We start from the raw sequence: 24,672 nt of genomic DNA, 5'->3' as shown, positions 1-24,672 counted from the left end.
AAACAAGACTCCCTGCACAGATTGATTTATTTTTAAAAAATAAGTGTTTCTGCTCTGAAATGCTCACAGCATTTAGGGAAAGGGTTGATACAATTTAAATTATATCAGCAGAAAACAGAAGAAATTCCTCCAAATAAACCACACCAAGGTCATGATTCACCACATCCTGCTCAATTAATACACATAATTGCACAATTAATACACATAATTGCTTAAATAATATAAAGCAAAGCAGCCTTACTGTTAGGGGGTGCTCAGGGAGCCACTGCCCTGGAAGTGTCCTCCCACTGCCCTGAAAACTGGGTGGGGATCAAACCTGGGGAAGCAAAAATGAAATATTTTAATATTGAGAGAAATTATAAAATAAGAAAGTGAAATATTAAGCAAAGGATGAAGGTCTGCACTAGGAAAGTGCATTGGCAGTGGAGCCACAGATGGCAAGTCTTTCTTAATGCTTTTTTTTCTGGAGGATGATGGGGAAAATAGGAGAAATCAAGAAAAACATAGGTGGGAATATCCCCTGGAGATGAGAGCAGGACTGATGTCGAGCTAGGTCAGGGATTTTCCCCAGCAGGTTTGAACATCTCCAAAAAAGGGACAAAAACAAATCAGAATTTTAGAGGTCGAACCGAGATGTGTCCAGCAAACGAAGGCGAGCTCTTCCTTGGTCTGGGCACAGGGGATGGAGGCCAAGGTGGTCCTGTCCCCTCCTCTTCCTCTCCTGGTGGGTGCTGAAAGCTCCTCACAGGATCACACTGAGGGTTACTGCTGAAATCCAGGTCTGAAAAGGAGAAAAAAGGGGAAAAAAGGAATGAAACAGCACTGATGGCTGGCTGTGCCCCCATTTCATGCTGGTAGTTGGCATTTCCCTGGTCAATTATAATATTATCATTTATATTTCCCTGGTTAATTATAATAAAATTATAATATTTATTTATTTATTATAAATTATAATATAATTATTTCTTATATATATAATATTTATATTATGTAGTTTATATAATATATAATATATTATATATAACATATAATATATAATATGTTATATGTTATATATATTATATAATATTTGGCATTCCCCTGGTTAATTATAATATTTTTACATTAAAAACACCTTTTATAATAAAGGTGTTTTTAAACTTGGGCTCACACAGAGTGAACAGGGGAGCAGCCACTACCTCCCAAATGGGGGAGCTCCCAGACACTAATTAATAAAGAAAAGTCCATCCATATGCTAGAGGTGATTTTGCAGCTGCCAAGAATCTGCCCTTTATGGGACTGGGATTTCTGGGCCCATCTCAGCAGTTCCAGTGGAAAAATAAAGATGGGCTGAGCAAGGACCAGCACAGCCACCCACACTGGGGTGTTTTGTGTTTGACTGCAAAAAAAAATGGAATACAAGAGATAAAATTCACCAGATGTCTCCATATACAACACCTCTAGTGAGCCCCTCAGACCTTCAACATCCATCTGATGAATGTCCCTCAATGAACATCACCCCAGATATTACCTCTGTGTCTAGAAACATCACCTGAGATCTCCAATCTATGTCTGATGCATCCACCCTGATATATATCTCCTGGTAAAGAGCTCCTCAGATTCCAGCATAAATCCCTAATATTATAGATATATATAGTGCAATAAATGTCCCTTGATGCACACAGCCTCTGGCAAGCTGCCCTCAGCCCAGCCCTGATGGATCACCTTGGTACCAACCCACCCTGGAGAGCTCCTCACCAATGCACATCTGGCATAGACACCTTTGATAAACACACCTGGCTGGAGCTCCTCAAATCTGTTACATCCCCAGCACATCCAGCACGGCACCGTCACCTTCAGGGAGCTCCTCAAATCTGTTACACACCCAGCATGGCACAGAGACCTTCAGGGAGCTCCTCAGAGCTCTGTTACTCACCCAGCATGGCACCATCACCTTCAGGGAGCTCCTCAAATCTGTTACACACCCAGCATGGCACCATCACCTTCAGGGAGCTCCTCAGATTTCTGTTACACACCCAGCACATCCAGCATGGCACAGAGACCTTCAGGGAGCTCCTCAGATCTCTGTTACTCACCCAGCACATCCAGCATGGCACAGAGACCTTCAGGGAGCTCCTCAGATCTCTGTTACTCACCCAGCACATCCAGCATGGCACAGAGACCTTCAGGGAGCTCCTCAGATCTCTGTTACTCACCCAGCACATCCAGCATGGCACAGAGACCTTCAGGGAGCTCCTCAGATCTCTGTTACACACCCAGCATGGCACAGAGACCTTCAGGGAGCTCCTCAGATCTCTGTTACACACCCAGCACATCCAGCATGGCACAGAGACCTTCAGGGAGCTCCTCAGATCTCTGTTACACACCCAGCACATCCAGCATGGCACCATCACCTTCAGGGAGCTCCTCAGATCTCTGTTACTCACCCAGCACATCCAGCATGGCACCATCACCTTCAGGGAGCTCCTCAGAGCTCTGACAGATGTGTCACCTCCAGAGAGCCCCTCAGATTTCAATACGCATCCCAAACACCCTGGTACACAAAATCCATTCAGAGCTCCTCAGATTTCTGATAAATGTCTAACATAGGCAGATGCTTGCACACCTCCACCTTCGGAACTGATGATTTGGATGTACATCTGATATATGCCACCACACCACCTCCAAAGAGCTCACCAGCTGCCCAAAGTACACCTGAGATACCTGCACAGAACCTCTGGAGAGCTCCTCAGATACAATATACACCTCAGTTACCTCCCAACCTGCACAGAACCTCCAAAGAGCTCCTCAGCTGCCCAAAATACCTGCATGGAACCTCTAAAGAGCTCCTCAGATACAATATACACCTGAGATGCCTTCCAACATGTACAGAACCTCCAAAGAGCTCCTCAGATACAATATACACCTGAGATACCGGTACAGAACCTCTGGAGAGGTCCTCAGCTGCTCAATATACACCAGAGATACCTGCACAGAACCTCTGGAGAGCTTCTCAGATGCCCAATATACACCTGAGATATCTCCCAACCTGCACAGAACCTCCAAGGAGCTCCTCAGCTGCCCAAAATACACCTGAAGTACCCGCACAGAATCTCTAGAGAGCTCCTCAGCTGCCCAAAATACACCTGAGATACCTCCCAACATGCACAGAACCCCTGGAGAGCTCCTCAGGTGCCCCCCACACCCCAGGGATGCATCTCCACTACACATCACCAGCAGAGAGCCGTGTCTGGTGTGGTAAGGCCAGACAGGAGATCTGTCTGTTTCCCCTGGTTTTAACTCCATCCCAACCCCTGGCAAGAACAACAGGTGCAGGTTTGTGCCTTCAGGGCAGGTGTCCATTATCTCCCCCAAGAACGTGGGTCCAAAGGAGGTACAGGGGAAACTTGCATGAAGAAGGAGAGATCTGGAAACAATTGGAACGTTTCAGGGCAAAACACAGCAGAAACCTCCAAATGTGGAAAATGTGATGAGAGACAAACGATCAAGGTGCCTCTTGACTTCTCAGGCAAGTGCAGGTCCCGCCAAGAGATGTAGAGACCTGAAGGGCCTGAGTCCAAAACTCTTCCACCACAATAGCAGGTGAAATATTAAGGTTATTTAGGGTAAAGAATTAATGTTCATGCCTTGGAGGAGCATGAATGGGCTGATGCCAAATACAAATTTGGACTTGATTTTCATTGGATTTGCCCTGACATCATGATGGAAAAGCTCATGTTTTGCACCTTCATTCTATAAAGACTTTTTTCTATCCCACAGGATAGACTTTTGCCATCTGGGCTTGCTGTGTGAACAAAACATGAGGGCTAGAGGAAAAGGAGCAGAAATAAGGCTCTGTCAGTGTTAAAAGAGCTCTGACAGACTGATTTTCATCCTTGGAGGTGGCCAGGCCTGAGGCCTTGGGTGCTACATGCATTTAGGACAAAACCATTGTGCACCTTCTGCAGAAACGGCGCCGTTTTTGTCCCCATCACGGAGAAAACAAAGAGCCAACCCCACCAGGGACATCTCCCTGAACACCCTTGCAGAGAGAGAGAGAGAGAGAGAGAGAGAAGTCTTTTTGAGCACTTTTAGCAACTTCAAAAGGCATCCTTTGAAGTTTAGCAAAGGCCTTTGAAGTCCTCCCGGTGCGAAGGGGAATGGAGGAGATGCCTCCTCCAAGATGCTCCACCACAGGCAATGCAAGGCAGCAGGATCCTGGTGTCCCATGGCTGCTCATGGTACTCAGCCCTGGGGTCATAAATGAGACACCATTTCTGACAAGTCATCAATCCCCACAAATGCCCTAAATCCTGATTTGCTGGCCTGAGCAGCATCCAAAGCAGATTTGGGAGCTCAGTATCCTGGGACAACAGGCTCTACCCCAGCTGCAAAAAGCCAAGGGCGTCCCTGCTAACAAGTTTTAATGAAGTGTAAGGGAATGCTAATAAAGCTGACATTTAGCAAAAGAAAAACCAGGATTTTTTGTGAAAAGTGTAGGATTTCAAAGCAGGAAGGCTTTCCCCAGCATGTCACTTTGTTTCTTCCAATGTGAGCAGGCCATGGTGCTTCCAGCCTCATCATGTCAATGCTGTTTAATTGTGACAATCATGGTTTAATAAATTTAATGTCAGCTCCTCTGACTTGGAAGGAAACCATAAATGGTGAAAACCCCAGTAATGCCGGGTTTTGTTTAATTATTTTATATAATATTATAATATTATTAAATATTATATTATTTGTATAATATTTTATAAAAATATTGTATAAAATATTACATTTTATAAAATATTATATTGTATTTTTAATATTTTATACTATATTTTAAAATATTTTTGTTGAATTATTTTTATTTTTGGGGCCAGCAGTTTGCTGCTGGGCCACACTATGGGCCCCAAACTCCACACTCCTGGGGACAACCAAAGCAACCCTGTAGGTGTGAAAATCAGTACAAATGCAGAAATCAAAGCTCAAGTTTCAGTTAACCCTTTAAGGAGCTTCAAGGGATGATCGTGGCTCTCCAAATACTTTGGCAACACCTGCTGCCATCTGCCAGGAGGACTTTTGTGACAAAAACCTTTGGTGTGTTGGGCTTTTCCCCACACAGTGCAATTTCTCTCCAGCCTCTGGATAAGGGCTGGGGGCAGGTTTTGGAGATGCTGGTGCAAAGAACAACATAATATTTTCATTTCAGAAGTTAAACTGGTGATGCACAAACCCCACCCTTTCTCAGAGAGAGTGAAAGATTTCAAACATGCCCATACACCCAAATATTTTTAAATATTTTCTGCAAATGCAAAGCTGCTTTGAGGCAAAACACAGTTGGGAGAGACAGATCTGTTGGCAGAGCCCTGCTGTAGGGGGCTCACATTTACCCAAACGGGGCATGCAGAGAAATATTGGGCATCCCCACCCCAGACATGTGCATGTGCACACATCTGGATCCAGGGAACAAAAGCAGCCTCTCTCCACTGTGCTGATAAATAATGGAAAGGCAAAGTGCCCTGCAGAAGCAGCACCATACTGTTCAGCCTCGGGCCAGACGCAGGAAAATTCGGTGCCCATGAGGCCTGGAACAGTGGGATTAATAACACATCAATTTTAATGCAGGGTGGCTTGTGAGGTTTTTTCCCTTTTTCCTTTTTTTTTTTTTTTTTTTTTTTTTTCCCCTGCTTCACAAACAGCAAAGTGAATGTTTGAGCATCTCAGTGGGGGGTTAATGAGGACTCTGATTAGTTATTCAGATTTGCCGATGCTGCCTACATCCATCCTCGGATGGGGGAGTAGCAGGAAAGGGTTTGCAGGAAAAGCTCTTAAAGATGACCTGCCTGGCTTTCACAGCTCAGGGGCATGGAGGTTTTGGGGGGCTCATGCTACAGGGGTCCCCAATGCCAAAATCCTAGGGCCAACTTTGAGATGGAAAAGTTAATTTTCTCATCGTTTGCAGGGGATGCTAGAAGCTGCTGCACCTTCAGCCATGCCAATTCCTGTAAAGTTTCTGAGGAAAATATCTGGATTTGTGGGATTTTTTTCACTTGTGAAATAAATTCATGGGTGCCCTAAATAAAATTTGTGTGCAGTGCTGGTCAGAAGTATAAGACCAAAAATGATGGATGGAAAAATGCAAGGATACATGGATTCATGGATGCAAGGCTGCACAGATGCATGGGTGAACACACATGGAGAAAAGACACATAGATACATGGAGGCAAGGGTGGAGGAAAGGATGGATCACCCCTTAAGCCACCACTGGGCTGCAAAAATGCAACAACTGCTGCAGCATTTTCTACAGCATCCCATAAAAGTCTAACAGTGGTTTATGTCCTTGCAAAAACAGCAATGAGCTCACCTCCTGGCTCCGTGACCCACAGATATTTTAAGCAGGTTGAGCTCACATCAGTATTTTAAGCAGGTTGAACTCCTGTATTTTGGGGGTTTCTTTCCAGATTTAGGCTTTTGCTCTTCACCTGCATCAAAAACCAAAAGGGAACCTGAGAAAATAAATGGCAGGTGTCCAAAATGATGCCACAAAAGGCCAGAAGGATGGAGCCAGGGAGGTGCTCCATGGCATTGCAAAGGGCCAATAAAAAAATTCAGGCATTATTTTAGGAGTCACTCTAGGATTTGTTATTTCTTCATCAAGAAGAAATATTTGAAGGACGAGCAGGAGGTGAAGGCTGTCTCAGTGATAAATTCATCCCAACAGTGAATGTCAACATTGGATTTCTTTTGGGTCTAGAGACCCAGCTGGGTCTTGCTTCGAGCATCCCTCAACCTAGAATCCAATCGGGGTTCTGAGGGTCCAAACTCTGGTATTTGTGTCATTTCCCACAACACCTGCCAGGATCTAAGGGGAAAGCCAAACTGGAGTTATCCTGATTTCCCATTGAGGCACTCCATCCCAAAGAGGCTCTTTTCCCAAGGACTGCCTCCATATGCTTTGTCTGGGTTTTAAACGTGTGTTAATTGTTCTGAATTAACAGCTCCAGCTGGAGAAGCAAACAAGCAATTTGCAACTTCAGATAACACCCAACTTATCTCAAGTGATTTAAGTTGGGATTTTTTTGTTGTTTTTTTTGGGGAGGGGTTGGTGGTTTTGGGTTGGGGTTTTTTTGAGGTGATATAATGCTTTTCTGGTTGTGAATGCACTGCCCTGAGCCTGGCTAAAATCCCTTCGTGCACCCAATCCATCAGGAGTGGCCATTGGCACATGGTCACAGGAGGAGGTGGGACAGTAGGACAAAGAGAAAAGATGAAAAATCTCTGCATTTCACTTTGCTTTAGAGACAGGAAAAATCTAATATATCCTCATCACTTCTGGGCAAACCACTGACTGCAGAAGAGTTAAGGATTATTTTTTCCCCAGCACCTTTTATTTTCTATTACACAGAAAAAGGGAATCCCAGAATGGTTTGGGTTGGAAGGGACCTTAAAACTCATCTTGTTCCAACTCCCTGCCACAGGTAGGGACACCTTCCACTACCCCAGGCTGGTATAAATCCCCATCCAGCCTGGCCTTGGACATTTCCAGGGATGGGGAAACCTGTGCCAGGGCCTCACCATCCTACAAGGAAGAATTTCCATTTACAGCTTGTTTCAAAATATTCAAGCTCTCAAAAAACACAACAGCAAACTCTTTCAAACCTCTTTCAAGCTTTATCCCTTTGCCCTCTTTCATCTTTTCCCCTTTTGTTTTTTTTCATTTGCTGCTAGATAGAGGAAGGGAGAAGGAAGGACCATGATGATTATTTGTTTACAAGACTGGATTGTCAATTCATTTTTTTTAAAGTTGTCATTTCAGCAATTTAAATCCTTTCTAATCTCACTCAGGGTGTGGGAATCAAGGAGGAAAGTCCACCCCTTTCTCTCCACTTTTCCACGCCTGTTTTTAAGAGAAGCCAATGGTGCTGGCAGCAAAACTGATGCCACATTTCTATGATTATGACCAAGTGTCTGCTGCCAGATTGAGTGGAAACTCCTCTTGGTACCTGTCCTGGTTCCAGCCAGGAGAGGGTTAATTTCTGCAGCAGCTGGGAGGGGCATGGCCAGGACCTGGTTATTCTATACCACTGCACATCGTTTTGGGGGAAGGGCAGGAAAGGGACTCCCTTCCCAGCCGGAGCAGCTCTAGCTCAAGGTGAGCATTTGGTATGTGAATCACTCTTTTTTTAGTACCCTTTTGTTATTAATTTTGTTGCTGCTACTGTTTGTTTGCTTACTCTGGTTTCCAGTAAATTGTTCTCATTACAACCCATCTTTTTGATGATGATTTTTGCTTTTCATGCCTCGAATTCTCCAGAAGGGGAGGAGAAAGGGGATCCAGTGAGTGGCAGCGTGGTTTGCAAACTCTCAGTAGAAGCACTAAACTGGGGGCACCATTCCTAAACCAGGACTCTACCCCAGCCAAGACTGAGTTGGGAGTCAACGTCCATCAACCCCCAGAAGTTTTCCAAGATTGGGTCCTATCAATGATGACTGGGGTCATGGATGGTTCATGGTTCTCCAACATGGCCTTCTGCTAAAGTTGGGACAGTTTGTCTCCCTTTTGTCTCCTTTTCCTAGAGGAAAAAACGTCTAACTGTGCCCTGAAGACATGAAGAAGGGACCAACATGGTCTTCTGCTGAAGCTAGGACACTTTGTCTCCATTTTGTCTCCCTTTCCCAGAGGAAAAAGGTCTAACTGTTGAAGAAGGGACATTAAGATGCAAGGATTCATCCTCCTCCAACAACAGGAGGCACCTCCAAAACACAGACCCAGCTCTGTGGGACTCAGGCAGCCTTGGGTGCCCAGATCCCCAGTGCCAAGCTGTGCTACCTGACGACCTCCTGGCACAAGGATAAAGTAACAGGAGAAGCGATAAATCACTTTGGCACCTTCCCTGGGCATGGCAGCCCTTGATAAAAACCCAAAACTCAGGGGAGGGAGTGTGACACCACACCATTCCCAGCGCAGATTAATCCTCCTTGATGGAGAATTACAATTAGGGCTTCGTCTTAAGGAGATATCAGCAATCAGATATCTTATCAAATGCCACCTCAATTATTCAAATAATCCCTGGCTCTTAGATTTGGGGGCTGTTTAGGGAAAGCAGTCCGATTAATGTGCTGACACTTCCCCATCACGTCCGACATCCTCAACTTCACGTCTGATTACGGAATTTGCATTCAATTTAATTTTTTCCATCTGGAGTAAATGAATAATCCGAGTACCTACCCCAGCCTTAATTACATTTGTTAAATTAAAAACCTGGGATGTGAGAAATTTAAATGCATGTAGCTCCATGGCCAGACAAACCTGCAAGTTCAACCTGCCAGCTCCTGCTCCAATTTCTCTTCCTTCCCCACAGCCAGGCATCAAGGAAATTACAACTAGAAAACAAAAATTCTTTCTAAATGATGAAACAATAGATGATCTTTTGACATTTCCAGCGCTGTTTGCAAGGGAATGAGATAAAATGTAATAAATTCATATACTTCTGTGTGTTTCTTGGCTCCAGCAGCTAAAATTTCCATCTCTTTATGCAGGAGTCCTGGGGAGCAGAAATCCTTGATAATGCCAAACAATTCGACACTTTATTTTCTCTTTACTCCACACCATGCAAAACACAGGCTTCAAGCTGCCAGCTGCTGGGAGTGAAACCAGATGCCACATCCCTTTTCCATATGGAAACAGAAATCTCCCCGTCTGGGGGGGCCGTGTGCTCCCCTCAGTCCCAGCCCTCCCTGACCCCAGGGCTGCTACTGGCACACAGCAAAGGCTCCCTCCAACAGCAAAAAAAATATATTTCAATGGTGTAATTGTCATTTTCTACACTCAGCCTGGCTCAGGCTGGATTCTGGTACCATCAGACCCAGAGGATATCAAAAAATATTCGCCCCAAGCTACCACCACATTTCTTAATTTTAAAATAAAGAAGTAAACAGAGAGGTTGTGAGTAAAACTACTGAATTTGATACATTTCTCAAACTAAACTTAGCAGAAGCTTGCTGAGTTTCCCTTCTTTTGGAGATGATGAAATTTAAAAGGATGGAATTAATAGGTGGACATGAAGTGGTGATAAGAAAAGTGTCCAAATAATTAAAGAATAATTAAACATTAAATGGAAGATAAAGCATTACCAGCTCAGACCATTTTAGGAGGAATACTTCACAGATTAATTGGAAATGGGAAATGTCAAATAAATAAATTTGGGTGTTGATCTAGATGTCAGCAGCAATGAAAACGTTGAGGAAAGCCTTTTTTCAACAGTCACAAAGACTGAATTAAATAACTTACATGTGGGTGAGTGCAATGACAGCAATCCCCCAGTTTGAGGTTTGTGAGACCAGTAATAAAATATGGTTAAAAATATTCAGGGAAAGCCACAAGTAGGGAAAGTGAGACAGGTGAGAGCAGAATCAAAAATAGTTTTCCCTTTCCTCCCAGCATGCTTGCAGCTCAGACAACACTTCTGCACTCCCAGCAAAATGGATTTTACTCCCCAGCCCAAAAAAATCCCTTCAGAGGGGTGTGACAGAGCATCCCCCCAGGCACAGTGGCCATCAGACCTGGCCATCAGGTCAGGCAACTCAGATGCAGCCTAATGGACCTGTGGTTCCTCATCCTTCCTGACTTTCTTCTGCTTGGTTTGGAGTTAACAGTTATGGTTCCGGAGAAGAAAACATCATGTTTTAGCAATGAGGTCCCCAGCGAGGCTGTTTAAAAATTAATTAGTGCCATGCAAAGTATTAGCCACGAACAGTAATTTTAGCTTTTGTACCTTCTTCATTGCCTTCTACACGGTTGTTACTCCAGCTTTTCCATGGTCCTCCCAGCCAACCAGGACCTGCACAGAGCATACCAAGGAAATTATTGGCTGTGTCTCCTGGAAATACCCAGTTCAACAGCAAACACACACCCCAACGTGATCCCTCTGAAGCTTTTAAATAAATCAGGGTCATCTTTGCTGAGTGGCTGGAAGGCTGGGAGCCTGCCCTGCTCACAGAGGTGCCCATCATCCCAAACCAGCAGCTGTCCAAGGGTAGTCCCTGAGCAACGTGGGTGATGTGGTGTGGAGGAAGTTGTGGATCTCCATGGGTGGAGATCACCCAGACCTGGAGATGGAGAACCTTCCAGGATGGAGTTCTGCCAACCCCAGATGTATCTGCCAGCCCCAAAGTTGAAGATTTTCCTCCAAACACAAGGAAGGAGATCCTCATATCCAAAAACTGGAGATATGCTCCCAACTCTGAAGGTGAAGATGCTCAGGGATGGAGCTCCACAAAACACAAGGAAGAATCCACCTAACCCCAAGGCTGGGAATTCCCTCAACCTCAAGGAAAGGGATCTCCCAACCCTGCAGATGGAGACCTCCAAAACCCAAGGATAGAGACCCACAAACTTCAAGGAGTGAGCTCCCCTGAGAATGGGGATCCAGCAACCGTGACAACGCAGAGCCTCAGAACCCAAGGGCCTTCACAACCCCGAGGACAGAGATCCTGCAGACCCTGAGGTTGGGGATCCCCCATCCAAGAATGGAGACAGAAATCCCCTCCTGGACAAAGACCCCCAAACCTGAGGATGCAAACCCCATTTTCCCCAATCCCATGGAGGACAATCACCCCCTGGGACATCAGTGGCTGAAATCTTCACCCCACACAGGACGGAGCAGAACCTGGGGTGCAAACCGAAGGATGCAAACCCGATTTCCCGGAATCCTATGGAGGGCAATTACTCCCTGGGACATGAGTGGCTGAAATCTTCACCCCAAACTGCACGGAGCAAACCTAAGGATGCAAACCCCATTTCCCTCAATCCCACAGAGGGCAATCACCCCCTGAGACATCAGTGGCTGAAATCTTCACCCCACACAGGACGGAGCAGAACCTGGGGTGCAAACCCCATTTCCCCCAATCCCATGGAGGGCAATCACCCCCTGGGACATCAGTGGCTGAAATCTTCACCCCACTCTGCACGGAGCAGAACCAGGGGTCACCACCCTGGTCTGGTAATGGCCACCCCACAAAGTGCAACCCCAAATGAGCCAACATTATGCTGCTTTGGCAGTGAGAGAGGCAGCAGGGACCAAGGAACCTCGCTGCGTGCACTGCCTTCAGGTGGATTGTGGAGCTGAGGGGAAATTCACTGGGACATCTGGAATATATTCATTTTATGGCATGTTTCATATCACAGACAGGTACTTTGAAGCAGTTAAGTAGTAGCAGGGCAGCACGTCCCCATGGGTGGGCTGTGGTTTGTGCTTTCAGCCCGAGCTGCACCAGCATGACAAAGGGGCTGGGGAGACAGAGCTGACGTTTTCCAAACACAGCTTGGTGCCTCTGGGGGCAAATACAGCAAGAAATTAAAACCCAAAAGACCAAAAAAAAAAAGAATGAAAAGAAAAAAAGAAAGAAAACAACCCCCACGTCTAAGTGATGCTGATCCCTGCATCAGGCTATTAACAGGCCCATCACAAATTGTAAATGACTCAGATAAATTAAATGGCTTAGCAACTGTGAGGAAAGGCCCTTCTGAAGATTCATTTGTTTTGCGGAAAAGAAATTATTGGGGAATTTTAAATCTTTTCCAGCAGCTTGACACAGGCACCCTGTCAAGCCCACATATTGCTGCTCATGCAGCCCTGGGAGCCAGTCAGCTCTGAAAGAAGTGAGAGAATCAGAGAATCCCAGAATGGTTTGGGTTGGAAGGGATCTTAAAGATTCTTCCAATTCCCTGTGATTGGCAAAGACACCTCCCACTGTCTCAGGTGCTCCAAGCCCTGGCCAGCCTGGCCTTGGGCACTGCCAGGGATGGGGCAGCCACAGCTGCTCTGTGCCAGGGCCTCAGCACCCTCACAGGGAACAATTTCTTTCTGATATCTAAACCTCCCCTCCTTCAGTTCAGTGCCACTGAAGTGCTCTGTGAGCCTCCAAGCAGGGGCACACAGGAATGGTCCTGCAGGGGAGCCACTAACGAGGCTGCACCTCCTCCTAGAAAAACTATTCAAAGCCTTGGCCAATGAGGTCTGAAAATGGGATGATTTGACCCAAAACATCTCCATGCAGAGGGAAAGCTGGCAAATGAGCTGAAATTTAAAATAAAAAGGGGGGACAGTAACACAGGGCAAGTGTTAGGGTTGCAACCCTGAGTGCAGGGAGGTGCAGTGATGCCAAAACCTGCAGTGATCTCCCAGGCCCAGTGAGCTGCAGTGATTTACCCCCCAAAGCAGGGAGCCACTGCTTTCCTCCCGTGCTAATTCATGAAATTCATGCATTAAACCCACCTGACTTCAGAGGCAAAGCCCAACTCCCCATTCACAGCCCTTATAGCTCATGCAAAATTCAGGGGTTGTTCACCTTCAGACGCTATTTCGCCAGCAGCAGCAACTCAAAACCCCTTTTAGTGGAAGTTCAGAGGTATAAAAGATGCAAAACACCCCTAAATTATTCACATGGTGTTTCAATCAAAGCCACACTATGGGGTAAAGAGAAGGATCTGGTGACCCTGGGGATGGCTCCCCATCTCTGTCTGGATGGGAAAACCCTTCTTGTATTTATTGGGGAGAAGTAATGGGGGAGACAATAAAATAAAAGGGTTTTCTGTGTCCAGAAGGGCTGGAGAGAGAGGAATGCAAGGAGCATCCATTTTTCAGGTGCATCCAACCAGAGAATCCTGGCTGCATTTGCCCTTTGGCAACACTGAAGCTTTTCCAAACTTTTATAGCACCAGAGGAGTAAAATTCCAGGGGGGCATGGGAAGAGAAATTGCAAACCAAGAAATCCAGCAAGAAAGGACAGAAACAACTAAAATTAAAAAAAGAATACAAAATTTAAAAATTATTATTTTGTATTTCAAATACAGGAGGTTTTCAGAAAAGGAAAAGCCTTGGAAGATACTTTTTCTTCCATTTTTTCCTCTCTGTTTTGCTTCTTTCTCTTTCATTGAGCATCCAGGTGCATCTGAGTCAGGATTTCCATTTCCAAAATTTTTGGATTTTTCTTGGGCCAAAACCCCAACAGCCCAATACAAAAAAAACCAAGCCCAATCCCAAAAGTAGGACACAGAGCCCTGCTCAATCCAGCCTCAGCTTGAGGCTCACTAATTACCCAGTAATAGTATTTATATGCTGCCGGCACACTCGGAAACGCAGCTCCTAATAACCGAGGTCAGCATCAATATTAACGTCCTGCCTTGACTCTCCATACTCAGGGACCAGCAAGAGACAAAAAAAACCATCACAGAAAAGTGAAAAGAGGAGCAGAAAATGAATTTTAGAAGTATTTTTCTGTGTTCGGGCAGGAAGGGAGTGCTTGAGATTAAACAAGGGGAGCAGCCATAAGAGCAAATGTAAGCTCTCATCTCTGAGGCAGAAATCTTCCAGCAGTGCAAAAATTTTTCACCATGCAAACTCTGAATTTCCCCCTAGGTAGGAACAGGCCAGAAAAACTCTTCTCTTGCTGTGATGGGAATAGATGTCTAAAACTCAGGATCTTCCCCTGACCAGAGTCACTCTAAGACATTCAGATTCAAATATTCACCCCTGCAAAATTCAGTCCTGTTTTGGCTGCTCATGCAAAACCCCAGGCTTTGGGTTGGCTCAGCTGGAAACAACCTCCTGAGAAGCTCTTATTTTCCAGGGATAGTTTGGGAGCATATCCCCCCAGATCCAATATTCTATTGCATGCAAATGCACACAGAATATTTGCAGAAATTTGGCTACTCGGGGCACAGTGTGGGTTGCACGCATGTCCCAGCACTACTCCATAATTCGATTAAAAACCGTCTTTTCTTAATAATTTCTACGCAGAGCCACTTGTCACACCAGGAGCATTAAGGCAGAGTTTAAATGGAGTTAATAAAGTATTAATAGCCTGCAGTAAGGCTGTGATGGATTTGAGCTGCATGTGATCAGTACCCCTTGGTACAAGTTCTTACTGCCAATGTCCGTGCTCGGAGCACAGCGAAAAAATCAGAGGTGTTCCATGAAAAATGCAGTTCCAGGAAATCAGACATTTCTCTTTCCATTTCTCCATCTCCATTCTCTTTCCATTTCTCCATTTTTCGTGGAAGGATGCATGTTTGGGGGGATTTTTCCCATCAAAATGAAAGAGCAAGCATGGATTTAGCATTTACTCTATGGAGTGTCAGGTGTGGTATCAACCCACAGTACTGACACATTAATTCATGTTAATTAATACTGCAAGAAAACAAATGGAAGCCATAATGTACATGCCCAAGAACTCAACATTAAGACATTCCTGGACCATAATTTTGCAATACTTTCTTTGAAGAAAGTATTGCAATTGCATTGAAAGTATTGAAATTGCATTTCTTCCCAATGCAGTTTGAGAATTTCCTTATTTTTAGTGAAAAATTCCAAGCAAGAAAAAGGCAAATTGTGGAAAAATTTTGGAAATAGATGCTCCATTTCCCCCAGAAACTGTGGCTATGAAGCCCTTACTGACACATTTTAAGCTGTTATTAAACAACATTAACAGCAACATTGACCCTTCAGAGAAGACCCAGCTGTGTATTGATGAAGACAACAGCAGCAGGTAACACATCAATTAACCCTTCAAACACCAGCCCTGAGTTAATGATTACAAAGCAATGAGTAAATTGTTGATCCTACAGAGAAGACCCAGCCCTGCATTGATGACCACACTATGCAGAAGCAAGACTCAGGCCAACTGCCTAAAGGCTGCCATAAAAATCAAATGCTACTATTAAGTGATTTCAGATATTGAAAGAAATCTCCAGGGACTAATTATAACCTCGTTTGGCAATTTGGGTGGAAAGCACACTCTGCAGTTGTAGCCTTGGCCATCAATTCTGGTCAAACTTGAGATCTTTCTAAAGAGCCATTGTGTGACCCAGTGGAAATGGCAATTTTTCATATGGAATTCTTCCCAAAGCTTAAATCGCCCCTTTATTCAACATTTCTTAGTTCTAACTCGTGGAAAGAGGCTGCAAGGTCTATTCCAGGAGGAGCAGTCTGTGAGAAAATGTCAGAGGGTAAAAACATCTCAGGGAGGAAAAATGAGGATTTCCACTGGAGAAGCACCACCAGAGGGCCCAAACCCAAAACCAGGAAGGGTTTGTTTGGTTTGGTTTTCTTTGTTGGGGTGATGGAAGAAGAACCATGAGAAGGAGCAATGCCTTCTTCTACCTTCTTCTTTTGGGCACTCAGAAATGCAGTTTCTCCAGCCAAAACCCTCACTAGAAGATCCCCCACACCACTTCCAAGCCAGAGGAGTGAAAGGAGAGCCCCTTCCTCCAACCCTTCCATCAGCATCACAGGAAACACCAAATTCACCACACCTTACAAATCCCTCCCTGTCTTCCCCTGAGGATCCTCCAAAATAACCAAAACCTTCTCAAAATCATGACCTGCCAAACAACTGAAATCAAACAAGAAACTGAATTAATTAATAAATTGGGAGCTACTGAAACTACAATCCACTCTTCATACCAGACCCAGTGTTCCAAGTTTGCCCCCATTGCTCTCCCATGAAAAGGGAGCTGCAAGGACTGAGAGAAATAAAAGTGATTTTGAGGTTTGCTGCAGCAGGTCACCAGCTTTTGGGCACTCAGAAATGCTGTTTCTCCAACCAAAACCCTCACTAGAAGATCCTCCCCCACCATTTCCAAGCCAGAGGAGTGAAAGGAGAGCCCCTTCCTCCAACCTTTTCATCAGCATCACAGGAAACACCAAATTCACCACATCTTACAAATCCCTCCCTGCTTTCCCCTGAGGATGCTTCAAGATGTCCAAAACCTTCTCAAAATCATGACCTGCCAAACAAATAACTGAAATCAAACAAGAAACTGAGTGAATTAATAAATTGGGAGCTGCTGAAACTACAATCCACTCTTCATAGCACACACAGTGCTCCAAGTCTGCCCCCATTGCTTTCCGATGAAATGGGAGCTCTAAGGACTGAGAGAAATAAAAGTGATTTTGAGGCTTGCTGCAGCAGGTCACCAGCTTTTGGGCACTCAGAAATGCTGTTTCTCCAACCAAAACCCTCACTAGAAGATCCTCCCCCACCACTTCCAAACCAGAGGAGTGAAAGGTCCTCCAACCTTTTCATCAGCATCACAGGAAACACCAAATTCACCACATCTTACAAATCCCTCCCTGCTTTCCCCTGAGGATCCTTCAAGATGTCCAAAACCTTCTCAAAATCATGACCTGCCAAACAAATAACTGAAATCAAACAAGAAACTGAGTGAATTAATAAATTGGGAGCTGCTGAAGCTGCACAATCCACTCTCCACACCAGACCCAGTGCTCCAAGTTTGCTTTCCCATGGAATGGGAGCTGCAAGGACTGAGAGAAATCAAAGTGATTTTGAGCCTTGCTGCAGCTTTTCAGCTCTCTCTGAGATATTATTGGCTGATCTCCTACACAGCTGCTTCCTGCTGAATAGGAAAATCCCACCTCCAATGCCATTGGCCATCAACCAATGTGGGAATAAATGCAAGTTTTGGGGTTTTTTTTCAGTTGATGTGAATTATTTGGGATTTTTTTTTTTTTTTTTGGCTAAGGAATACATGGTGATTTATCCAAAACTGCATTTAGATGGAAAAATCCCCTCTTTGCTGTCTCATCCCTAAGGGGGCAGCTGAGGGTGGCCCAGTGCAGTGACCACCACCAAGTGGGTCAGGACTATTTAATACCAAAAACTGGGGAGAAATATTTTATTTCTTCAGCAATAAACGCTCCTTTTCCTAAAGTGCTAGTTCAGAATGGAGAAAAACATTCAGTTTTGAAATGCCTCAATGAAATTTAATTTTTGGTTTGAATCAACAGCTTCACTCGGTGCCATTTTAATGCTATTTTATGCTGAAATGTCAATTGGAAACTAACATTTTAAAATGTCAAAACATTTCACGTCTGCAGACGGTGCCGATAGTTTTTGCTTCCATGTGTCCAAACAGAAAATGCTTTTGGAATTTTACCATGGAAAGGAAAAAAAAATTAAAATAAAAAAAATATATACATATATATAAATCAATATTTTGACTTCTTGGAATGAAAACAGAGTTAAAATACAATATTTCCTCTAGGATGCAAACAATATTTTCTGACAAGCTGTAATCACCCAAAAGCAATCTGAGCCAAATATTTGCTACCACAGTCTGTTATAGCTTGATGGCAAGAGAAGAGATTTTTGATATTGTATCTTCTCTGAATCCTTTTTTGCCAATTATTTCCAGGGTGCAGGAAGCTCCTTCCACCACACAGAACCATTTCCAGTGCACTGATTTTCCTTAATAGTGGGGAAAAAAACCTCAAAAAATGATGGTTTTTCTTCTCTAAAAAAGGAGAAATTGGGAGGGATTTGAATTTTGGGAGGGATTTGAATTTTGGGAGGATTTTCCCTGTATTTTGCACTGATGACACCAGTTTGGGGGAACTGGGGATGAACAGGGTGTGGGGGTTTTATCCAATGTAAATGCAATTATCCAGTGATCTAACCTTTTAAATTCCTGCCTTGCCCATGCGACACCAAAAAAACAAATGGAATAAAAATAGGAAAAGAAAGCAAATAGAAGACAAGCAGTACAGGGCAGTCACAGTAAAAAAAAAAAAAAATTAAAAAAAAAAAAAAATAGAATTTTGCTTATTTTTCTGGTTCCAGGGGCAGGGTGCAGACACACAGAGTTGGAAAATGGGATGAAAATTGGTAGTTTTGGTAGTTTTAATCAGCCAAGTTTCTCATTCCAAACCTCACAGCTCCATCATCCTTGATGGTGTAGCTCAGCCACCCTCCATCACCTTTACATCTCCTCCAAATTTCTATTTTTCTCTTTTTTTTCCCCAGCCCGGGCTCCAGCCCCGCGCGGGGAATAAGCGCAATTATCTCGTCTCGCCACATTTTTCCAGCTCTGCCTGAGGTTTAATTAAAGCCAAGAGAAAAACACAGAGGAGCAGCACTGGGTTCTGATATCGCCCCACCACATGTGGCAGGGAGAGGGGGGAAAAATGGGGGGGAAAAAACACATAGAGAAAAAAAAATAGGAAAAAAACCCATCCCCTTCATGATCGACTTTTTAATTTAGCAAAGCTTCCTGGATATTGCTGCCTTATCACATTTCCTTAAAAAAATTATATATATATATAAATGTAGCTATGCAGGTGTCCATGAATATATGGATATGCACACACCCTAACTCTATAAAAAATATATAAATATAAGTGTAGCCTAATCCCCTGTAATCTCCTTGAATTACACCTCAACCACCCTCCTCACAGGTGACCTTTCCACAAAAGGCTGTTTCTATGCCAACAGCATTGTTTGAGGCAGGCAAGAGAAAAAATACAGCACAATAATCTGTAATTTTTCCTTAATTCAGTGTTTTCACCCACGGTTAGGAGCCAGTTGATGCTAGGAACATCCTGGTCACAGGAAAAAAATAGTATTAAAAATTAATTAATATCTAGGATTTTAATATGAAGGGAAGAGGGGAGTAACCTTGGCCTAATCTAGATTTTGATTAAATTTCTGGAATTGTTTTTTCAGTGTAATTTCCCTCATTTGGGGCTTTAGGAGCAAAATCCTGCAGTTTTAAAGTCCTTTCCATCTTGAAATCTGCATTTCTCTCTCCTGCTCCATCTCATCTTGCCAACACAATCCACAGGTATCAGCTCTTACCAACAAGTCCATTTATGGAAAAGTCACAAAATCTCTTTTTTTTCCCTATTTTTACTGGTTTTTTGAGGAATTCCACCAAGTAGTTCATCTCCAGCGGGGGAAAAAAAATAAAATTACCATGCATAACAGATCTGAAAAGCTTGAGAAATTGTTATAACATGAAGCAAGCCAGCAAACATTGTCAGGTAATAAGTGCTTATGAGATTTGACTGAGCAAAAGCAGCTCAATATAAATAATTTCCAAGAGAAAAAGACTCTTTTGGGTCTAGATAATGTTGCTGCATTTTAAATTTGGGATATTTTCCCTCACTTTTTTTCAATTCCTGGAGTTCCAACTCAGCCCATAAAGCTCATCCCAAAGCAGAGAATGTAACAATGATACAGAGAAAGAAAAATGAGATTTTTCCAGCACAAGTTTTGGTGGATTTTGGAGAGCAGCACAAGGACCCATTGACTGTTGGGTTGAAACATCCCCAAAATTGTATTTTTCTGGTTTGTTGAGAAAGGGACAACCTCCAGAATCCTGCATATTCTTCTTATTGGCTGGTGGGGATTTATTTCTGTGTTTCTTCTGACCCAACCCCAACATCTTCATGGGTCCCAGAGGGAAAACATTTCCCAACAGATCCATCTCACAGGCGCTGAACCAAGAGGATAAAAATACCGGTTGCCATGGGAACATAAACTCTGGAGTTTGAAAATACCAGAATTAAACCTTACACTAATTTCAATCCTTAAATCCCTGGTTTTGCATCTGTGTTTTGGTGGGTTGGAGGGTTTTGGAGCAAAAAAAAACCTAAATTTCAAACCTCTGCCAGGGTTTAACATCCTTACAGATATTTTCCCACAGCTGGATGCATCCTCAAGCCAGGAATACATTTATAAATTTTAAAATTTAAATGCAGAGTTAATTCTAAGATAGAAATTATTTTCTAATTTAATAACAACTCTATAATTTAATAAGATACATTATTCTCTAATTCAATAATCTAAGTGACTTTTAAATTAAAAACAAGGATTAGTCCTGGCTTGTGGAATCACCTCTCACCACCCAGCCTTGGAATCTGCCCCGTGGATAATTCCTGGAATCAGGGCAAGGAGTTGATCACCCAGGGCCAATTGATACAAAATTCATTTCTGCATCCTTCTTTTTTTAAAAAAAAGCTTCTGAGATTAATTTTACTTGCTCAAAATACACTGCAATCCATTAGTAATAATAATAATACGACTAGTACTAGTACTACTACTACTACTACGACTACTACTACTAATAATAATAATAATAATAATAGTTAAAAGGCCCAGAGCTAATGATGCTCAGCCAGAGAATCCCCAGTTCAGTGGCAGCAAAAGCTTCAAAAAGGTTTAATGCAACTTTTGGAGTTGGTGTTGAGTGAAATTGCTCAGCCCAAACAGGGAAAAGCCACACTCAAAGGAAAATAAATAATGTTTTACTCATTAATAAGGAGTAAATTTGGGATCAGCAGCACAGGGAATGTTCAGCTAGGCAAAGCTGAGTGATAATAAAAGGATCGTGAGTGAGAAGGGGACATCAATATTCCTCATCACAAAGGAAGATTCCAATCATTAAACTTGAGTTTCCAAAGGAAAAATGGAAGAGGGAATCCCCTCCCAGTACCAGAAAAACACAGAGTTACTGCAACTAATTAGTTGGCAACAACAATAAAATTACTTTTTGCCAGCATCAGAGGAGTGCTGAGGGCTGGAAGGGTTTCCATGGGGGGCTGTGGCTTTGTTGGATGTTTTTCCAACGCTGTCCCAAGTGTTTGGAGCTTTGGAAGAGCTGAAACAGTTCAACCTTAACCGGTTTAACAAGGGTTAAGTTTCCTTAAAACACAATTCAGGCTGATGCTTTGGACTCCCCTCAATCCCAGCTGCAAAACTTCAGGTGACAGAGACAACGTGGCACCCTGGTGCTGCCACAAATAACAATTTCCACTGTCTTTTCTCCCAAAACAGCAGGGATGCTGCATAATTTCATTTCTCTAGAGGACCAAGCCACAATCCTGCTGCATTTTGAGGAAAATCTCCGTTTTGGGGTGTTGTGGATGTTAGTAGGACACTCCGTGGGGTGGAGAAGGAACCGCGGGGATTTACTTACCCAGGTGACGCTTTCCTGTGGCAGCAATATCCCCCAAACCCCAAAATCTGGGGGAAAAACAAGCCTGTGGGCCCAAAAAGGGAGTTTTTCACCTCGAATTCCTAGCTGGGAGAGGAGGCCTGGCTGCTTGCATGCCTCCACATTAAAAAAAAAAAAAAAAAAAAAAAAAAAAAGCTAAAAAGCATGAAAAAGCGAAAAGGAAAGAAAAGCAAGAAAAAGCGGAGGAAATGCAAAACAAAAAAGCGAGGGAAAGGTGCGGGGGCAGAGCAAGGAAAAGCAAGGAATGGTGAAAAAAAAGCAAGCAAAAGGCAAGCTGGTTGGTGCAGTTTGGGAAAAAGAGCAGCTTTCCCATCGCCCCACAATCCCTCGCTGGCCCCCAGTGGGCTTGTGCAAACACCATCGGAGCGGCCGCGCTGGCCACGCTCCTGGGGTTGGGATTTTAAATAAATACAAGAAACAGCAGCAGCCAGGGCAGGGGGAGAGGCTGAACCCCCGTCCCAGCAGGGAATCTGCCTTTGGAGGATGCTCAGAGGTGGATTTAGGGGAATCTGTTTCTCCCACATGTGTGAAAATATGATTTTCCAGGTAGCACTGGAAGGGTAAACTTGATTTTCAAAGGCAAAGGGAGTGAATGGATTGCCTATGGTATATATTTGTACATTCAGAATTAATTTGGGGGGTTTTGTGCCAAATTAGGCAGAAATTCAAGGTATGATTATGGCAGAGGGGGAGGGGGAGGCCACCACATCACCTAATGCCACTGTGTATCTTATATTATGTGTTTTATATCACATTATATATGTTTTATGTTATAGATTACATTTATAGAAGTTCAGATGTTGTCTAGCATTAAGTATTATAAATGTTATATATTTGTTACATAGAATATACATATTTGTTATATATATATGTTATAAATGTTATATGTCATATATATTACATAATATATTGGAGTCATGTATTACTTATATTCCAATAACAGATTATGCATTAATCTATTTTATATCATATGATACTTAATGTTATATATAAGTTATATATCATATACATGTTATATGTATAATATATATGTTATATGTTATACATATTACACCATATATTGGAGCAATATGTATTACTTATATTGCAATAATAGATTATACATTAATCTATTTTATATATTATGATACTTAATGTTATATATATGTTAAATATAATATACACATTATATTTTTATATATATGTTATAAATGTTATGTGTTATATATATTACATAATATATTGGAGTAATATGTATTAGTCATATCCCAATAATAGATTATGCATTAATCTATTTTATATTATATGATACTTAAGGTTATATATATGTTATATATAATATACATGTTATATATGTTATATATATGCTATGTTATATATTATATATATTACATAATATATTGTAGTAATACGTATCACTTATATCCCAACAATAGATTATACATTAATCTATTTTATATCATACCCTATTTAATGTTATATATATGTTATATATAATATACATGTTATATGTTATAAATATGTTATGTGTTATATATTACATATATTACATAATATATTGGAATAGTATGTATTAATTATATTCCAATAATAGATTATACACTAATCTATTTTATATCATACAATACTTAATATTATATATAACATGTATGTTATATGTGTTATATATATAAATTTTATATATATTACATATTATATTGGAGTAATATGTATTACTCATATCCCAACAATAGATTATACATTAATCTGTGTTATATCATACAATATTTGTTATAAAATATAGGAACAATAAATTATTTAGTCTCTACTATTTCCTTACACGGTTACATATCTATGATATATAGGTATCCTTTCCTTATGGTTATATATCTATGATGTGATGGGAATAACATATATTATGTATTATTTTAATGTCTATTATCTATCATTGCCATATTTTATTTATCTGATGTGAGATGTACCAAATAGATGGATTTATCTACGTGTGAGCTTCAGGATTTTCTTGGGTATTTAGTGGGGAAAATGTCTTTTCCCAGAGGTACCTGCTGGGCCTGGGACCACTGGAAAATCACTGCAGAGCACAGATTTGGGGGGATGTGGCCCTTGCACACCTGGCAAGGGAATTTGCTGACAGCTGTTTGCAACCCCTGGCACTGAACCCACCTCTCTCCCCCTGCAAAATTCCATTGCATCATTTCAGGGGTGCTTTCAGTCCCCCCCAAAAAAACAGAAAAAAAAATCCCCTTATTGAGCATCAACCTGCAAAAAGAAGCTGAAATTTGGTGCCTTTCCCCATCCCAAATTCTTACCTGGACCTGGTTTTCAGCCCATCCCAGCTAAAAAAGAAGTCAATAAAGGGAAGATGAAAAGCTATTTATTAGGATTGATAACAATCATTAAAACTGGCTGGGTAGGAAAGCAGGATTCTGCTCCAGAGAAGGAAGAGGGGAAAATGCAAATTCTGCATGAAAAGAAGATATTTCCCTAATCGCCCCAATCAAACGCTGGTGCAATTATCTGTGGCCAACCCAACGGGTTAAAATTATCCTCTTCATCTCCGGACACAGTGAGGAGCCGAAAAAATGTTTCATTTTAATAAAAATGAAATCTGGACCCTGCAGAAAGCAGCTTCGCTAATGACGTGTTTACACAAAAAAAGACAATTTCTATTTAATGGTGATTACTAGAGAGAAGAAATTAAACTTCCCAGAGTCTATGGGTTAGGGATAATGGGAAGAAAGTTATTGAGGGTGTGTAAATCAGGAGAGCTGGATGTGGGAATGGCCATGTGTGTGTGGACAGCTCAGTGCACACAGCTCTGCTTCCCTGGGTGTTAGTGGGCAAAAAGAGATGTTTTGCTATGCAGATTTATGTGTCTGTGTGTGTTTGCATATATGCAAATTTATTGCATT

General features: G+C 42.5%; 1 protein-coding gene across 2 annotated transcripts in view; it reads right to left on the bottom strand.

The window, feature by feature from the left end:
- The window catches only part of PKNOX2 (PBX/knotted 1 homeobox 2), a 107,779-nt gene that overhangs the window by 40,722 nt on the left and 42,385 nt on the right, over positions 1-24,672 (bottom strand). For both annotated transcript variants that reach the window (XM_059488270.1, XM_059488271.1), the window contains exons 2-4: positions 10,740-10,805; positions 630-781; positions 242-316 (exon numbers count right to left, since the gene is read on the bottom strand). The gene's annotated coding sequence lies outside the window, so the exon portion shown is untranslated. The remainder of the gene's footprint in view (positions 1-241; positions 317-629; positions 782-10,739; positions 10,806-24,672) is intronic.

The sequence above is a fragment of the Ammospiza nelsoni genome, chromosome 24 (assembly GCF_027579445.1).
Source record: "Ammospiza nelsoni isolate bAmmNel1 chromosome 24, bAmmNel1.pri, whole genome shotgun sequence".
Classification (NCBI taxonomy): domain Eukaryota; kingdom Metazoa; phylum Chordata; class Aves; order Passeriformes; family Passerellidae; genus Ammospiza; species Ammospiza nelsoni.
Note: the sequence above shows the minus strand (reverse complement) of the source record. Positions and strands in the feature narration are given on the sequence as shown.